This window comes from Watersipora subatra, chromosome 1, assembly GCF_963576615.1.
Source record: "Watersipora subatra chromosome 1, tzWatSuba1.1, whole genome shotgun sequence".
NCBI lineage: Eukaryota > Metazoa > Bryozoa > Gymnolaemata > Cheilostomatida > Watersiporidae > Watersipora > Watersipora subatra.
In genome coordinates, this window is record NC_088708.1 from 27,364,058 (window position 1) to 27,375,551 (window position 11,494).

Sequence of the window (11,494 nt, forward strand, 5' to 3'; positions counted from 1 at the left end):
TAAAAATAAACGCATTATCATATATTTCTATGCATTTATTCTAATGATGTATTCTTCGTACATCAAGCATATTATCATATACTTCACGGGGTATCGAACACGGTATACTATATATTTTGTATATTATATATATAGTATATTACATATAATAAGTTATATAGTATATAATATATAATGTATAATAATATATATTATAATATAGATATGTATGTATATATTATAATACAATTATACCATATAACTATGTTATACATGTAATTATATTTACAACATAGTATATACAATGTAGGTAATATTATATAGTATATTATATATTTTGAACGCGGTATATCATATATTTCACGCAGTATATTTCACGTGGTAACGAATATTGGCCACGAAATACATGTAGACCTCACCTTTCACCACGGTAGGCCACATATGACGGTAGACCTCATGCTATAGTAGCATCGTCTGTGTTTGGGAAGGATTTACAATCTTCTACAATGCTGAGAAAATGTCTCAGCAAGTTTACAAGGTTGCTAGCCTGAGATCTCAGCTTACAAATGTCTCCAATGGAAACGTTGTGCTGTGAAAAAATAGAAGTTGAAAAATACTAATAATAAAATAACAGTATTATTATCAAGTTTGATGTCAAAGTTTAACAAAACCAAAATATTTCCAGTATTGCGCTGTTGATAGCTACGCTAAACAATAACTTTATTTATTTTACAATGACTTTCATTAGGCGCAAGACTAAAGAGTTTCTAAAAATATTAAAATGACACTTATGAAAAATCTTAAACGTACTTTTTTGTAACAATAAAACAAAAAAGCCTCTTGTGCGTCTATTAAAACAACGCTGTGTTATTTTGTATTGGTAACTAAAAGGCAGTTGAAAATAGTTTTATTTCTATTGAAGCGATGGCTACTTTAGATGGACATCTTTTCATTATTTGATCCTAAACCAATCATCTGAGAAGAAAGTGACCCAGGCCTAAATCCTGAACCAATCATCTGAGAAGAAAGTGACCCAGGCCTAAATCCTGACCCAATCATCTGAGAAGAAAGTGACCCAGGCCTAAACTCTATAAAAAAGTCATCATGGCAATGGAGGTGTGCCAATGGAGGTGCTAATAACAATGAATAGTTTATATGTTGTTGTTGGACCCACTGACTTGTTGACAGAATAACATCAAAGAACGAGAAATATTATGACTGGACAAATGGATTACGAAGAAGATGCCTTCAAAGAATGTCTTCCACTCAGACTAAAACTGAGGGCCAGCTGCGCAGTTTTACTTTTATGTAGATAATATGTAAGTTATTATAATATATATTATAATAACATATATTATGATAGTTATGTAATATATTATTATATTTCCGTTTTTAATATTGATATCTTTAATCAATGAATTGAAAATTTCATATTGAAATTTCATTTCATATAAATATGTCAGCCTGTAACACAGCTAATTTAATAAAATTACTCATACAATACCATCCTTACTATGGGAGACCTTTAACAAATGTAAATAGTAATATTCAAAGATTTCAACTTTTAGAAACTAACTGCAGTGAAACTCGGATAACTCAAACTTCACAGGACGGAGCAGAAGTGTTCGAGTTATCAGAGCACTGTCACAAGCCCATGTATTTATTAGTAGATACCTGTACATATAGAAAATATATATAAATCAAAAGCATAGATTGCTTGTTGCAAACTAAAGGGCCTCTCATGTAGAGTTTTAAACAATTTTATCAGAAAGTATGGATACTTTTCTATCATTTGAGATTTGTTTGTTGTTTTAGGTGATGTGACTGCCAGGACATTCTCAAGTTAAAATTGCCAAAACTTGATCACGGCTAAAACGCTCAGAAAAAAAGACATCTTTTTCTCCTGAGCGTTTTAACCAAGATCAATTTTGCCGATTTTACTTTAAGTTTATCTGAAGGTTACCTCGCTTTTCCTTGCTTTCGAAGGGCCATCAAAGGATGTTTGGTAAAATTTGATGTTTTGAAAACCTTTAGAAAAGTTGTTAACGAAAATATTTTGCCGATGATGGTAATAACGACATCTGAGAACTACTAAAAGTTGATGTTTATTTCTATGCCTTGGAATAAAGTGATATTCTAAAGCGATAACAACCGTCTTGGTAGCCGTTGGGCAAAAAACTGTTGAGTTAATAATGTTAAGTTCGAGTTATCTAAAACAATTTATTTATCATTGCGTGGGGACAGACCAAACAAATCCGTTCGAGTTAGCCATGTGTTTGAGCTATCCGAGGGCGAGTTATCCGAGTTTGACTGTACTTAGTATAAGTGATACAAGAACGTTTACAATGCCAACAATATGGAAAATTTACCAATGAAAGCGATTACAAGATCAATTAAATACAATTACGCACAATTATGAAAACAGAAACTTCCTGCTTGTAGCTACTAGCTAATATAGTCTGTATTGAAATTTGCAACATGAGTAGGTGTGTCTAGAGGGGTGTGTCTAGAGGGGTGTGTCTAGAGGAGTGTGTCTAGAGGGGTGTGTCTAGAGGGGGGTGTCTAGAGGGGTGTGTCTAGAGGGGTGTGTCTAGAGGGGGGTGTCTAGAGGGGCGTGTCTAGAGGGGTGTGTCTAGAGGGGTGTTTCTAGAGGGGCGTGTCTAGAGGGATGTGTCTAGAGGAGCGAGTTATCCAAGTTTGACTGTACTTAGTATAAGTGATACAAGAACGTTTAAAATGCCAACAATAGAGGGGTGTGTCTAGAGGGGTGTGTCTAGAAGGGTGTGTCTAGAGGGGTGTGTCTAGAGGGGTGTGTCTAGAAAGGTGTGTCTAGAGGGGTGTGTCTAGAGGGGTGTGTCTAGAGGGGTGTGTCTAGAGGGGTGTGTCTAGAGGGGTGTGTCTAGAGGGGTGTGTCTAGAAGGGTGTGTCTAGAGGGGTGTGTCTAGAGGGGTGTGTCTAGAGGGGTGTGTCTAGAGGGGTGTGTCTAGAGGGGTGTGTCTAGAGGGGTGTGTCTAGAGGGGTGTGTCTAGAGGGGTGTGTCTAGAGGGGTGTGTCTAGAAGGGTGTGTCTAGAGGGGTGTGTCTAGAAGGGTGTGTCTAGAGGGGTGTGTCTAGAGGGGTGTGTCTAGAGGGGTGTGTCTAGAGGGGTGTGTCTAGAGGGGTGTGTCTAGAAGGGTGTGTCTAGAGGGGTGTGTCTAGAGGGGTGTGTCTAGAAGGGTGTGTCTAGAGGGGTGTGTCTAGAGGGGTGTGTCTAGAGGGGTTTGTCTAGAGGGGTGTTCGTCCACTAAATAATTAAATATAAACTAAAAAACCAAATCACTAGTCATTGCCAAGTCAGCGATGACTTAGTCTGTGATAAAATTTATTTTCTAAAAAAGTAATCATTTTGGAGTTTTGATGTTCAGGATATGCCTGACTTAATAGACTTCTTCATTTCGGTTTTGATTTAGCAGGCCTTCTCTGACTTAACAGACAACATGCTAAAAGAACTTTTTAGAAAAACTAACCATTTCTGTAATGGATATCTTTGAAGCAGAATCAAATATCAGCGAATAAATTTTAGGGGAATCAGCTGACCTTAAAATAGAAACTCCTTCACGTTTCACACCAAATTTTACAGTTTTTAGGTTATATCATTAATATATATCATTAATATTATAATATATTGAGTATAATTAATACAATATGAGCCTAGTAAAAACTGAAGTTTTACCTATTTATGGATTATTTTCTGAGTTTGTGTCAGCAAATTCAGTTTTTTAATTTACTTATTAAAATGGTGAAGTTGAAGATGAAACTTAGCCATTTTTGCTTCTACTATCATTGCAAAAATATTAGTAACATTATATTTTTTATCGTTGTGTTAGCTTGGAGTCAGGTTCAACATGAAAAATGAAAAGAATAGATATTCTCTCAAGCATGTCAAGATTTGTTGAGTTAGTATAAAAATATTCAAGGAAAAGTTTTTATACCTTGCTGAGGCGACAACCATTCAATTCTCACAGGTTTTTTACACTTTTAAATTTCAAAATATGTGATAACTAGTAGTAAACTAATATTCAGATATTATGGTTGGTCGATTTAAAGCAAGTAAGTAAGTTAGTCAGTCAGTCAGTCAGTAAATAAGTAAGTAAGAGCTTTACTTGATCAGATCAAGGTCAAGGCCAAACTGATTAACGATACCACAACCTCCTGTTTATAAATAATGATTCATAGCAATATGATTCACAAACTTTCTGTTATATTTGGTCTCATCATATATTACATTGTATAAACATTATTATTTCACATTATATCACAATATTTGGTCACAATATATACCTGAAAACATTTAGTTTATGGAAGAGTTTTAATTTAACCTGCTTACAGATTGTATGTATGTGTGTGTATGTATGTGTGTGTATGTATGTACGTACGTATGTACGTATGTACGTATGTATGTACGTATGTACGTATGTATGTACGTACGTATGTGCGTATGTATGTACGTACGTATGCATGTATGTATGTACGTATGTATGTACGTACGTATGTACATACGTACAAATGTACGTATGTACGTATCTATGTACGTACATACGTACATAGATACGTATGTGTGTATTACTTTTTATTAGCAGTGGTAATCATCAACAAAATGATGTTTTTCATTACATGCCAAAAGAAAAAAAATGAAAAGACAGAAATCAAGAATTATTGAGTAAATCGAACCGAAGTGTTTTAATAATTGTAATTTAACAGTGTTGCAGAAGAGTCAGGATAGTAAATTGTAGTTTGTAGTAACCAGACTGTGGTATGTAAAACATGCTAATGCTTTGCTTCTCATGCTGACTTTGTAAACAAAGTGTGTGAGGATGCTAGCTATCTAATATGACAAAGCACAACTTGCAAGAAAATGTATGTGAAAATTGATGTCAAAGGACATATGGTCATCATTTCAACCTTTCTCTTGTCGCAATACTGTCAAACCTTAGCATATGGAGTTAATTTGTTTTTAAATCCGCCTTGTCTGTTAACGCATCCTATGTCGTAGCAAATATTCTCCCATAACAATATAGTCTAATTCTTGGTTTAGTTCATTTCGTAAGACTATGACAACTCCTTAACACTTAACACTAAAACAAATGCAATATATAAAACTATATGTAAAATATTACATTATATGCAAAAGAACTCGATGAAAACCATAGTACATGTATATGTAAAAAGCTAAAATAATACAGCAATAATAAAAATATGTTTTTGTTTTCCTTTACCTGAGATACACATGAATAGAAGTGTAGGTGTTATGTAAGATCGAAGGTAGAGATGTGGTAGGGATATACACTATAGTCTACTTGATATATCAGACAAGGTAAAATCTAACTGCTTGATTTTTAATTTTCACCAATTTTTGCTTACAAAATTTCAATGTCTCCAAAAACCTTAAGCGCTGCATGTTAGAATTACTAAGGGTGTAGATTTAAATGTTGGTTCAAATTTTGCTTCAAATGTGGAAAAATTCATGTGTGGAAGTGATTGTGAGAAAATGTCAGACTGTATTATACTCCAGTTGTCATAATAAAACACATAATTGGTTCTACTGCTTATAAGCGTAGAGAAGATAACTGCTTAAGAAGAGAACCATTATGAAGTATTTCCTTTTATTGCGGGAGAAGGTGGTTAAATCGTTAATTGTATTGACAACTATTACTTACAAAACACATGAGTACTGTTAGTGTGTTTTAATAATTTAAAACAAATTTTCTGTGAATAATCATGTTGATATGTGAGAACACAAGCCATGCAAGATGATTATATAATCGCAAAAACCAAATAGCAAATTTAGATGCAAAAACAATGTAAAGTGTATTTCTAATGTCAGCATATTTACTCACATTATTTTATTTGTTATATTATTTGTTATTTGTCACATTCTCACTTTTGTTTATACAAGCAATGAAAATTATGGATTACTCTAATTCTTGCATTTTACCAAAGGCATAAAATTGTAGAAAAAGGCAAACAACATGCTGCCAACTGGTAGTCTTTAAGAATACAATTAATAGGCTCTAGTTCACTATAACTATAGTTCCGGTACAGAGTAATTACGGCAAATAATGCTTGATGATGTGTGACTGCAATGATCATATAACATGATATATCATATATACATATATCATCATGTAAAATGATGATAAAAACACAAAACATTTTACAAGAGTTTCATACGTGTACATAGTTGCGTAACTAAAAACAGTTAACAAGTTATAATCTAAAAACTAAAATCACTAGCGCTATTAAGACAAACTAAAATCTTAAACGTATTTAAGTGAATTTTAATAAAAAATATTTAACTACACACTTTCTGAAAGTTTTAAATTAATATGCTGACAGTTGTTGTTGGTTACAATTCTTATTAGGTGTAAGAAGTGTAACATATTATTAGATATCGTATACGTTATATTTTATATATATTAAATTATATATATTATTGTATATCACATATATTGACATCAAATAGATTTTTACTGAAGTAGTCCATTTTAAATGAGCAATTATATTACAGTCTGATAAATAGTCACAAAATTATTAAATTATTTAAAGTAAACCATAAATCTCTTGCTTAATTTGTACAAAATAAATCTCAAATATTTACATCTTCACAATTTAATATGTCAGAATAAATCTATCAGAGATTACAACACTATATAGAATCATTTGTGAAGCAATCATCACCTGGTGTTATTGGCCTTAAAGGCCCAGGTAAATAGCATCAGTCACAAAGTGCAACATCATTACACTCGCTGCCGTTGCCTTGTTCTGCTACAAGAAAATATTGAGACACTCTAGTGAGCAACGATAACAGGCCAAATAAGTGCAAGTCAAAGGCGAGCTTTCCTAGCAAGCATCTATATGATTATTATGTGTGGGCGACTAATGAGCCAGCCAATACCATCAAATGACAGTCTTCATATAGTCTCTTCAACTCTAACAATAGACAGAGCATGGATCTGTTGCATACCTTTCTCAGCCTCATCATAGATCACTCTTGTCTATAATGGCTTTATAATTGTTTATACAGCAACGCTCTATTTACACCTGACAGCGATACTGCCTCGTTTCAAATAAATAAATAGTATCAACCACCTCGTAGCCCATACGCTGTTTTAAGGTTCCCAGCTTACACTCGACAACTATCTTTGTATTACACACTCCCTCATAAAGTGGGACTTTTAGTAGCATTATATTAGGGCTTTAAGACTAGAGGTTGGAAAACTGGCTGAGGTTGAATTTTTGCAAAAAAGGAGATTTGCGGTGTGACAAAGATCATCTATTTGAAATTTTTTATCTCATTCTCACAATCTTCATTCCTAACAAAAAACTAATTAATTGTACATTTTCAGCTGAAATTAATAGCAGAAGTAGATATGCTGAGTACAGTACAGTGTGCCTTTGGGTCACAGCGTCCTTGTGATACGATTTTTCCCGCCTTGTGATGTCACACACAATGTTTTTTGTCCTTGTCATACGACATTTTTTCGTCATAAAAATTTCTCTCGAAATTAAAATTTGGCAGTTGGTGTGCTGAATACGTCAAAATACAAAGATGCCAATATGCTATTTACTGAAATCTCTCTCACAATGCTTGAAAGAGAAACAAAGCTCACTCTCTCTCTCAGTTCAGCATTATTCGTTATTAGTTATAGTGAAAACGAAACCGGAAAGAGCTGATAAAATTTTAGATGATGACAAAATTGATGTTTAGTAAAATACATACTAAAACTTAGCTTTAAAATGTGTCTAGTAAGCTAAATTCATTCAAGTTAAATTAAATTTTTATGTTATATCTCTGTCTCAAAGATAAGAACTCTCTGTGGCTACTGCATGTAGTACATTGTAATATTATATTTTGTTTCAGATCATAACCACTAAATACACTAAAGTTACTGTAGGTAACTATAGTTACTAAGTTGTTACGAATTTGCAATATGTACAGTACACACATAAAAGTTTGATGCTTTTTTACCAAGGGGTGTTTGCATTGGATAATTACTGTGGGTTTCTATACTCCTCTATATGACATTTTTGCTATGCGATATATTTTCCCTTTAAAAAGAAAAAAATATCATGGGAAATTACTGCAATCTTGAACTCTAAACCAAGTGAAAGTGATATAAAAAACAAACCATTTTCATCTGGTTTTGGGTTCATGATTATAGTATTTATACATTTAGGAGAGCGCACACCTTCACATGTAAATCGATTTTTTCCCTTTTCTCTAGACATCAAGGTCTATGGTGGAAAGAAAAAAAAACAATTTTGTATGTCTATAATAAAGTAACGCAAAAATATGTTTACTTACTTTCACAAAAGCGCTGTCTGTTTTTCTGAAGCCAAGGTTAAAGCTCAGGATAAAAAAGTGATTTCAACAAGATTCCAATTGGTAACATTCAGATTAGTAGACCAACACCCTAACATTCACACCAATCGACCTCCTTTAGGTATTTCTGAATAATATGAAGCTACATATCCTCTTTGCCTTATCGGCATACGTGACGATTGTTCACATTTGCTAGACTGCGATGGTACTAGTATAAATATAATAGTGATACCCCTATATGTTGTTTACTCTCAATAGTAGAAGAGAGAAAACGGTATTTTAAGGTTAACTATGAGATTCTCGTTATACAAATTGAGTTTGAGAATTTGCACCGACTTAACGTTTTACGTTATATGCAATTTTTATGTAATATCAAGCAAAAAATTTACATAAATTTTTTAGGTTAAGTACAAATTATTTACGTTCTAATAGCAACTACTAAATATCGCTCCACCAGAAACTGATGCTTCTTCCTTTTATTCTAAACTTTTGTTAAATTTACTCACGCAAACTACATTTGTACATGTTCATGCGTCTACATGAGCACAACCACGCAGTAGGCTTTGTAATAGTTTAAAAAAGACCTAAAAAGTATCAGTAGCAACCGACTCAAGAAGGTTTTTGTACTCACAGGGAGTGGTTAACTCAGAGAGAATATTATGGTTAATAAACAACTACTCAATTCTAAAATAACAAACAAATATTCCATTTATGAGATAGAACTTTAAAAGGTGACCTCACAGAAAGATTTCCTCTGGAAAGTTTTTGCTGTCTAGAAAAAATGATAAATTCCGAGTTATGGTCTGGCTATCATGATTTCTTTACCATACACAAGTCTGTAAGTTTTCAACGAAGTGCTAAAACATAATTTATGTAGCTTTAATGTTGAATGTCTAAAAACAGCCAACATTTACTGAATATTAAAGACAGTAGATGGTTAGGCTGTTGCTGCGCGGCACAGAAAATAGATACTTTACCAGAAGTCTGGAAAATAACATTTTGATTTGTTAAACTTGAAGCATACAATGATAAGAAGAGAGTCGTAACATAACTTATTGGTAAAAGCATTGTTCTAGAATGTTCTAGAATCAAACTTTGAAAGTTAGACAAAAAATAAGTGAATCAAATTGCATACTTTGTTCCTGAGCTGAATGCTAGTCTAAATATATATACTGAACTGCTCTTAAGACGGCATCTACGTTGTAATTGCCTTTTTTAAATGCAGCTTCAAAAAACTTCTCGCTGCCAGTTTTAACTGCTGACCTCACTTTTTTTACTTGGCATTCATATTAACAAACCCGTGATACCTCTCATTTAAATTCTATTTCTTAAACTCTCTTTATTCACCTTCTTATTGGACACAATTTGTGCAGCTCAGTCTGAGGTCTTTGCAGAACAAGCCTCTTAAAAATCTCAACGACGGATAAAAAGATTTATACCTAACATTCTGATTGGTACTTGGCAGATTATCGAAATATGATTGGCTGCCGCTCAAACCAGACCACCACAGCATAATCTTAGTTTTTATATTTTTGAGGATTTTTCAGACAGCTGGCTTCTGTGTAGAAGGTTCATTTTTAAGTCAGCAGTTTTGGGAAGACCACTGTAACACCTATATTTCTGTTTATGCTCTAATACATACAGTAGTTTTAGGCATGTTTGATTTAAGAAACTGTTTGAAATACTGCCTTTGATAATTTTGTTAAATGGTAAAAGTTGTAGTCACGAAACGCTAACCATGATATACCATTGCGTATACTAGCTATTATTATTGACTTATTACAGGTATGAGTGTCCAATATACTTTGTATCATATATATTACTAGTGCACAGCATATGATATGTTATATCATTAGTGTACAACATACAATATGTTATATAATTAGTGTACAGCAAACAATATGTCTCATAAGCTATTATAGCAAGTGTCACATACCTTATTTATAAAATATTGTATATAATTAGTGAATGGCATACAGCACACTACAATTTTTGCAATGGCTTCATTCAAGAGGTGCTTTGAACCATTTTTACAGCAAGGAGAGAAGTTTAAGTTTTCTCATTCTGATGGCACTCAGGCTATCTAGTTTGGCTACTTATGTCCAACTACAATGTAGTTTTGGCTAAGTGCCAATAATAATTTTTCATGAATTCAGTTCCTTTCCAGCTATGCTTTTGTTGGAAGAGCAAATGGGCTGCAAAAGGCATAGATGGCATGGTCATACAGCAGCACATAACTGCCTAGTATAGTAAGGAATGTGCTGCTCCTTCCAATCAACCATCCTGAAAGTTTGATGAAACTCCATATACCGGTCAGCCGTATTATCAATCGAATTGGGTCTACCTGAGTTATGACTCATATCACTTGTACCCCAATGAATTATGCTGACATCATGATTGGAAAAGAAATTCACCACATCGGTTCAATTTTAACCTAAAAATGTTTGTCTCAATCTGGTAAAGATGTGAAATTTTGTAATGTCATCATCATGTCGAGAAACAGCATCCTGTATAAAACGTAAACATATTTTATACATCACATCTGTCCTCATATATCTGATTATAAATAGACAGTGTAGTTTACACTTGACAAAGCCTAATGCCACCTAACTAAATAGTACAGTGTTATTCTCTGGTCGCAATGATGATCTTGATGTTTTACCACAAGCTGGTCAGCACGCTGTTTAGGAATGCCTTTGTATACCAAACTGTTGGTTTGTTAGTAATCGGAGGCATGAGAAACAGTTCGGTTTTGAGCAAACTAAGTAATTCATTCTTTTGGGAAGGCAGTGAGCTTGAGGGAAGATCTCAGTGGTTTATAAGATGTTGTTGTGACTGGCAGACGAATTCGATGAGCGATATTCGTTTGTGTAGGCTGTTGAATAAATATTTTCTATTGGTAATTTTGGCAGGTTTCATAGATCATACGTATGTTGAGTGGGGCTATGGTTGAATAGATCATACGTGTGTTGAGTGGGGCTATGGTTGAATAGATCATAGTGTGTTGAGTGAGGCTATGGTTTCATAGATCATACGTATGTTGAGTGAGGCTATGGTTTCATAGATCATACATATGTTGAATGGGGCTATGGCAGGTTTCATAGATCATACGCATGTTAAGTGGGGCTATGGTTGGGTAGAACATGCAGGGAGC